Source organism: Capricornis sumatraensis, unplaced genomic scaffold (genome assembly GCF_032405125.1).
Source record: "Capricornis sumatraensis isolate serow.1 unplaced genomic scaffold, serow.2 scaffold3, whole genome shotgun sequence".
In the NCBI taxonomy this organism is placed as follows: domain Eukaryota; kingdom Metazoa; phylum Chordata; class Mammalia; order Artiodactyla; family Bovidae; genus Capricornis; species Capricornis sumatraensis.
In genome coordinates this window covers 6550674-6559618 of record NW_027184614.1, presented here as the reverse complement: position 1 = coordinate 6559618, position 8945 = coordinate 6550674, and the positions used below count along the sequence as shown (strand labels likewise).

General features: G+C 37.3%; 1 pseudogene; it reads left to right on the top strand.

Annotated features, from left to right (window-relative positions):
- The first annotated feature begins 7555 nt into the window (after positions 1-7555).
- The window catches only part of LOC138072328 (ankyrin repeat domain-containing protein 26-like), a 78859-nt pseudogene continuing 77469 nt past the window's right edge, over positions 7556-8945 (top strand).

Below are 8945 nucleotides of genomic sequence, written 5' to 3'. Positions count from 1 at the left end.
GCCTAATTTTTATAGAGCGCTGTTCATGAGATTAGTAGGAAGTGAAAGCTAACTAGATGGTCACTGCTAGAGGGCGCCCTAAGACAAACTATCAATACTGTGTCCTTTTAAGTTTTACCGCAGAATCGGAAACGACTGAAGTGACTTAGCAGCAGCAGCACACTGTATAAAGGCATGCTTGTGAAACTGGGGGCAATTACCACAGGGGTGAAAGGCAGGATAATTCACAGAGCGGCTAGAAATAGTATGGTGACCTGACTGAGGCAGGGTGTCGAGGATGGAAAGGGCAGATCCCACCTCCAGTGCCTAGTCCAGGTTTGCCCACTGTCTGAAAGCAGAACACTCCTATGAAGCCTTTCATAAGCCAAAGCAGCATACAGCAAAGAAGCAGGTACCTGAGGGCACGTTCTGCTAGTTGAAACCTAAAGTGAATACGCACAAGTGAAGCACAGGTGTTCCCAGGTAGGGTTCATGGTTGTGGTGACTTGACACTGAGATGTGGGGTGTGGCTTCCAGGGAAGGAGCTCAGTGGGGCCAGTCTCCCTGCTTGGGGAGCGTGATGCCTCTCACTGTAAAACGTGCACTGAACCTTTCTATATGAAATCAAAAAGTCCCTTCAAAAAAAAATTTTTTTTTCTAAAACAGATGCTTACGTAGGCCTTTCCTAGAAGTGAAGTAACATAAAGTGAACTTTGGAAAAGCAGGGGATGCTTGTAATTGTTCCTGGGGCTGGTTTAGCTCTTTTCAATCACCCATTGACTTTCTTGTCCTCCTCTCTAGATTGTGACTCTAGATGACTCCTCAGAGCCAAAAGCTTAATTTCTCTGAGGTCATTAGTGAAACCTGTATAGAAGGGTGGTGAAAGCAAATGCTTGAAAGTGGCTTTGTGGGATGCAGTGTTTCTTCATCCCTGAACTGTTTCCTGGAGGCAGGTGTGTCCCAGAGGACAGCAGGTTTCACTGTGAGGCCACCTCCCTTTCTCTCTGATGCCCTTTCTCTCCTCTCCCAATTGTGACTTGTTACTTAAGGAGCCCTAGATACGTCTACTTCTTTAGAGCAAGGTTACAACTATCATTGTTTACAGGAGGTCTGCTCTGTGTTTTCAGTGTTCAAACAGTTTATTGGGAATTCCATTTACTATATGGCAGCTTTAAAAATGCAAATCATTAAGCTGGTGTTTTCCATCTTCCCCAGGACTCATGAGAGGCTGGCAGTGATCAGCACCAAACTTGAGGTGGAGAAAGAGCAGAACAAATCTTTACTCAGCACTCTTAGCACGAGGCCAGTCCTGGAGCCCTTTTGTGTCGGAAATTTCAATAATCCTTTAGTGCCCAACGGAAATCTTACTCCAAGAGCAAACATAGGGTTTCCTACCTCAATTCCATGCCCTTTGAATAACAGCATGGAGACTTGACCAAGGTTAATTCTATTATCTTTTTTCCACTGGGTTTCAGATTTCTGATATGAATGATCCTTGTTTTTAATTTGGTGAACTTCTGAGTTATTTATTTGACTTAATGCACACTAAGTAAAAGTGATAATTAGCTGTGCTAATAAAGGAGACAGAAATTTTATGATTCTTTTGTCCCAAAGTTCTTGATTTTTAGAGATACTTACTAAATTATTAAATTTCTTGAAAAGCTGCGTTTAAATTCTACTTTAGAAATGAAATCTTATTGCCTAGTATCCAAAAGTATTCTTTCAGATGTTTCACTTCCTTTCTAATTGATTTCAGTTGGCAATGGTTCATAATCATTTCCAAGGTCTGCTGTACTCAACGAAGTTTTTTTATCTCTAAGCATAAGTGAATCACTGGCATCTAAACACTAACCACATATGGATGCTTTTTGTTTAAAGGAAGCCTAGATAAATCTTTTTTATGAATTAAATAAACTTATAATACTAAACTAAAACATTAATTTCTAGTTTTAGCTTAACATTTTTTTGTCATTTTCTTACATAAATTTTGTCATTTCTTACAAAAATGACATTTTTGTCATTTTCTTTAATTGCTATTTTACCTATAGCATTTTAATTTAAAATTTAAAAAGAATCTTGCTGAGCATTTGTAGAATATTTCTAGATATGTAGTTAATTCAAACATTTAAATATTATAAATGAAGCTCACTTTATCTGTATCTTGACATCACCTGGATAAATGGTATCTAAGATAGCAGTGATGGGGAGTCTTGAAATTGCAACCAGTTTTCACTGTTCAATCATTGTGATTAAAATATCCATTTCAGTCAATGTGCACAGTTTTATAGTTTTAATGGTGTTTTCCTGATGTTTGGGATGCATGGAAAAGTAGCCCTTGTTAAATGCAGTCTCAACTTGTTTTCTCATTTGGTTTCTTGCCACCGTAGGAGAGCAATTAAGGTTTCTTTCACCGCACTGCATCTACACTGGGTCTTAGTACTTGAGAGCTGTGAACCTGGAGGACATGCTTTAGCTATGTAGTCACAGTGGGCCTCCGAACACTTCATCCCAAGTCAGACACTTGCCTACACAGGCCTAAGAGGAGGAAGCAAATGCTTGACCCCCGTCCCAGACACAGGCTGCCTACTGCAAACCCAAGTTCATGGTGCTGTAGGCACATACATCTTTTCAAAGTAGAGATTTGGAACCAAGCAAGCACTCTCCCAAAACTCAGCTGTTAGGTAAATCTCCTCACCTCTCATAAGGAGGGTAGGAGTACAAGTCCTCACTTTGAAACTTTTCTCCTTCAAGTTCCCTGTCGTGTTTTTTTTTTTTTTAATTTATGCTTTATAAATTAACTGTATCACCTGGCTGTGACTTATAGGAGTTTGACAATAATTTATTCTTGTTCTTGCCTTTAAAACATGATTTAGTTAGAAAGCTACTATGTCATGTCATGCCACAAATATTATTGAACTATGCAAGAAGGTTTTACATATCCATTTTCTCTGCATTATAGTTAAAAATCTATGTGTTTTTTCTTAATCTGAAGAAAAAACTGGCATAGGACTCTGGACTCAGTAAGAAAGTCATTGGCTTTCTTACTTCTTTTGTAGAATTATGAACTTTGCCTAAATCATGACTCTCATATCTTAAAAAAAGTTTTTTTTTTTTTCAAAGTAAAAACCTTTCTTAAAAAAAAAAACAAACTTTTGTGTGGAATCATATTATATAAAATGGAGACAAGTATAAAGCCTTTTAGCCAAAGGAGTGGCCAGAGGTCCTGTGGTTTTTTAAATGGAAAAGTTTAAAGAAAACAGCAGATGTGTTCTCCTTAATAACATTTAGCTCAAACTACTTCCTCCATTTGAACAGGATCCTCACCTAGAAATCAAAATAAAGGTGTATTTAGGGCAGGAGCTGTTAGGGGGAAAAGATAGTAATCTTGTCGGTCATTCCTAGGATCATGGGTCATTCTCTAATTCTTTGAAATTATGTGTACTCAATAGACTGATATTTATTGTACTTTTTACCAGATTAACGTTCCATATATAGGTTCTCTGTTATTTATAAGCAGAATAAGTAGGAATACATTTTGTTTTATTTATGTGATTATTTTTCTACTTAAGTAATCTTCAAATTAGGTCTAGTCTCTAAAAGTATTATTTAAATGTCACATTTAGTAAGCTATATAACATTCCTATGATAATATCTCTTGCTTAACTTAAAGATAAATAATATTTGACTTACTTCAGATGTGGCAGGAGTTGGACAGGAGTATAACTAGAGAACTAAGAGAAGATATGTTGCCAAAATGTATGAATTAAATTTAGATATTGATTTCTGAAATACACTGTAAATAATAAATGGCATCTCTTTCCATTGTTTGGATAACAGATGCTATGTTAAATGTTTTCTTCTTATACATAGCTAATAAAAAATGTGAAAGCATGAGCAGTCATAGTGAAAAATATTCTTCTTCCTCATTTATTCGTCATGTTCCATAATTTAAAAAAAATCCCCAAAAGTCTATGCATTTCTATTTATTTCTGGCTGTATCCTTTTTCTACTACTGCCATCGCTGTGGAACTGCCCATCTGCACCCTGACACCATTCTCAGAAAGCGTGGAGTTCATCAACGTCTCAAGTGTCTGGTAGTGGTTAAGGATAGAACACCCAGACTCAAGCAGTCATTTTTATGTAGCTGTCACTTGGTGGGTGACTTTATAATTTCTGTTTCATTGACTTTGTCACTAGTTTATCTCTTGCCATCAGGAAAAGCTCCAAACACCTGCATCAATTTGGGTCCTTCCAAAGTAGTTGGCCTTATCTCTTTACCACCTTACTCTGCCCCTTAGCTGTGCATCTAACCAGCCAGACTGTACAGGATCCCACAGATTCGTTTCCTCACCTCTGGTCTTTGTACATACTTCTCCCCTCTGACTCTTGTACTTTTTCCTGTCCTTCAGGTAGCTACTTCCATAGCACCTCCACCAAAAAGCTGGCAGTATTGACACAAAGCCGGCTGTCCCTTCTGAGTGTTCCTTGTGCCATCTTGTATACCTGTCTTAGTATTTATGACTCTGTATGGAAATTGTCTGTTCATCTATTTTTACAGTTTATTGCATTATCATTTCTCAGGGTGACTGGGTCATCTTCATCTTGTAATTCCAGTGTTTATCACAACACCTTAGCAGATAGTTATTGAGTAAATGAATGAAGAATGAGAAAGCCAGAATACTCAGCCACATGTGGGACCATGGGCTGATTATATAATTGTAATCTTGTATTTTGTTTTCTGTCATTTATAGATATGTTTCATTTTTTCAGAGCACTTAGAAATATCTCAGGGTTTTTTTTTTTTTTTTTTTTTACTGAGTTAAGTCAAGTATTTTAGATAAAGAATGTAATCCTTTTTCTTTCCAGCTGCTGCTGAATTTAAATCTGAGTCCATGGATTGTCTCTCCTAGGAGCTACAGATGGGTCAAATCTGTTTCAGAACCTGCTTTTGAAAACATCACAAGAATATGTACAGATTTTGAAGAAAAATGATCTGAAAGATAAATAGTAAAAATTTCCCTTCTGGACTATTTTCGTGACATTTTAGTTGTTTCTAATTAAACATGATGCAAAAATCTTTATTAAAGGAAAATATTTTTGTGTGTATGATGAAAATTTATATGGTATTTTAAAAATACTACTTTTAATTAGTATTAATACTACTTTTAAACAGTAGTATCTAGGTACTTTTGATGTAAACAGTAGTATCTAAGTACCCCATGTATTTTCTCTGCAGCTAACTTAAGCGATTTAAAAACCAGCACTGTTAAGTTTTCCATATTCAAAGTGAAAGTGTTAGTCACTCAGTCATGTCCGACTCTGCGACCAATGGACTGCAGCCCGCCAGACTCCTCTGTCCTCCACTATCTTGTGGGGTTAGCTCAAATTCATGTCCATTGAGTTGGTGATGCTATCCAACCCTCTTGTCCTCTGTTGTCCCCTTTCTCCTCCTGCCTTCCATCTTTCCCAGCATGAGGGTCTTTTGTGATGAGTCAGCTCTTCACATCAAGTGGCTGAAGTATTGGAACTTCAGCCTCGACATCAGTCCTTCCAATGAGTATTCAGGATTGATTTCCTTTAGGATTGACTGGTTTAATCTCCTTGCAGTCCAAGGACTCTCGAGAATCTACTCCCAACACCACAGTTCAAAAGCATTAATTCTTTTTCAGTCAGCCTTCTTTATTATACAACTCTCATATCCATACATGACTACTAGAAAATAGTGTATATATGTTAATATCAATCTCCTAACTTGTCCTTCCCCTCATGTTTCCCCTTTCATAACCGTAATTTGATTTTGAGATCTTGTGAGTTGGTTTCTGTTGTGTAAATAAGCTTATTTTTATTAAATTCCACGTGTAAGTGATGTGATACTTGTTTTTCTCTGTCTGAGTTACTTCACTTAGGATTGCAATTTCGAGATCCATCTGTGTTGCTGCTAATGGCATTATTATTTCTTTTTATGGCCTAGTAATATTCCAAGTTCGTTGTGTGTGTGTGTGTGTGTGTGTGTGTGTATACCGCATCTTCTTTATCCATTTTTCTGTTGATGGACACTTAGGTTGCTTCAGTGTCTTGGCTATTGTAAACAGTTCTGCAGTGAACATTGGGGTGCATGTACCTTTTTGAATTATTGTTTTCTCCAGATATATGCCCAGGACTGAGATTGCTGAATCATATGGCAACTCTATATTTAGTTTTTATAGAAAACTTTATATCTACAGTGGGTGTACCTAGTTGCATTCCATAAGCAGTGTAGAAGGGTTCCCTTTTCTCCACACTCTCTCTAGCATTTATTGTTTGTATATTTTTTCATGGTGGCTATTCTGATTGGTGTGAAATGATACCTTATTATAGTATTTCTGCATTTCTATAATAATTAGTGATGGGAAGCTTCCTTTCTGAGCATCCCTCGTGTGCTTTTTGGTCATCTGTAGGTGTTCCTTACAGAAATGTGTATTTAGATCTTATATTCATTTTTTGATCAGGTTGTTTGGTTTTTGATATTGAGCTCTTTGAGCTGTTTGAATATGTTGGAGATTAATCCCTTGTCAATCGCATCATTTGCAATTAGTCTGTGGGTTGTTGTCTGTCTTGTTTACGATTTCCTGCACTGTGGAAAAGCTTTTAAGTTTAATTAGATCCCATTTGCTTATTTCTGTTTTTATTTTCATTACTCTAAGAGGTGGATGAAAAAAGATCCTGCTATAATTTATGTCAGAGTGTGTTCTGCCTATATCTTCCTCTGAGTTTTACAGGACCTGTCTTATATTTAGGTGCTTAGTCCACTTTGAGTTTATTTTTGTGTACGATGTTAGGGAGTGTCCTGATTTCCTTCTTATACATGTAGCTGTTGAGTTTTCTCAGCACCACTTATTGAAGGGCCTGTCTTTTCTCCTTTGTATACAGTCTTGCCTCCTTTATCCTAGATTAATTGGCCACAGGTACGTAGGCTTCTCTCTGGACTTTCTGTCTTGTTCCATTGATCATTCAGTATATTTCTGTTTTTGTGCTAGTGCTGTGTTGCAGAGTAGTCTGCAGTCAGGGTACCTGATTCTTTCGGCTCTTGCTTTTCTTTCTCAAGATTGCTTTGTCTATTTGGGGTCTTTTGTTTCCATACACACTGTAAAATTTTTTGTTCTAGTTGTGTGAAAAATGCCATTGGTAATTTGATAGAAATTGCACTGAATCTGTAGATTGCTTTGTATACTATAGTTATTTTGACAGTTATACAGTTATAATGTCACTTTCATTTCTGTATTTCAGTTTCCTCTCTTTTCTTCTTAGTTTAGGTAAGGGTTTATTGATATTGTTTGTTTCTTTCGGAAATGAACTTACAGTTCTTGCATATGAGCACTGGGCTGGCACAGCAGGCCTCTGTGCACATGGGCAATGTGTTTAGAGGTGTTGCTTAGCAACAATCATTCTGGGATGAAAGATTCCAAACTGTTGAGCTTCCCAGCTGGGAGGTTGTGGCGGGACGGCTCTGGCTTACCTGTAGTGCTTGTGTTGGGTTTAGGGGACTGTGAAGAGCCGAGGGAGAGGTGAGGTGTGCTTAGAGTCCATAGGTTCTGTGATGAAGAAGATTTTTGGCTTCGGGAGTAAGAAGGGTGTGTCGCCCTTTGGCTCCTCGATCAACCTGGTGAGAGACAGTGGTCATGGAATCAACTTCCAGCCCAGGTACCACATCCAAGACAAAGACCTCAGAAAGATCCACAAAGCTGCCATTGTGGGCAACGTAGCCAAAGTGCAGCATGTTCTGTTGTTTGGAAAAAATGGCCTGAACGACAGGGACAAGATGAACAGGTAAGCAGGGTGGAAGGGCCTGGCAGAGATCCCTCCTGTGAGTTTCCCATCCAAGGCTCCTAGATACCTTCCTGGGATCCAGTACCCCGCAGACTCTATAGGCAGCAAAAAGCCTTAGCTGGTTTTGGACCCACTTATAATTCCTCTTATAGAGCTTTACTGATAGTTTTGAAGTCATTTAACTACATGTTGGTAATCACAGAAATGAAATGAAACATGAATAGCATCTGTTTTTCCTTTCTTCCTCCTGCTTTTTATTTGCATGGGTTAGCATGATGTACTTATGAGTAAAAGCTCTCAAGTTATATAGCCTTCAAGAAATCTTCTGAACTTTCTGGCTCTCACATTTTTTCTCATGTGATCTATGAAAGCACTTCTTCATGGATCGCCTATTGTGGATCATGGCAGTGGAGAGATTTCTGATGTTGTCAATATCTTATTTTTAATGTATATATTTTTTATACTGTAAGGTTATATATTACAGAAAACTGCATAGTGAGCAAAATAATTCCCATGCCAAATCAACTTCTGGATTAAAAATTCTTCAGATACAATTCAATATTCATTTTATATTAGTGTACACTTAGGTATATGTGTTCTTTGATGAAGGACCTTAGAAGACAGCTTTGAAGTTGGAAGCTGGCTGTGTCCTTGCATAGGAAGGCATTTTCTTAGGATGTATGGTCTTTCTATATTTAAAGCAAATCAACATTTCATGGTTTTAAAGATTTTGGGTTACATATGCTGTCTTTAAGTGTTGTGATGAAATTAAAAGTTTTGTATAGTAGAGGAAGATTTGCCCTTCTAGATATCAAAATGTGCTACAAGTGCCCACAAAGTGTTCATTTACTAACGACTGAAAAGATAGATAAATGAATGGAACAGAATGCCCAAACACCCAAATGTATGTAAAACTTTAGAACTTGAAAATGATGACCTTTTCTGTGAGAAATGATAAACTGTGTGTAGATGGTGGAGAAATAACCTGGTAAAAGAGAAAAGTAACTCAATTTTTATCTCACCAAAAAGTTTCAAAGAGTATGTATCAAATATTTCAAATATGCACAGTGAGAAAAGTACCAGAATAAAACTTAGATTCCTATTTATACATTTTTTATCTGCTGACAGAGACCTTCTGCTTTTTCTATTTCTACTGTTTC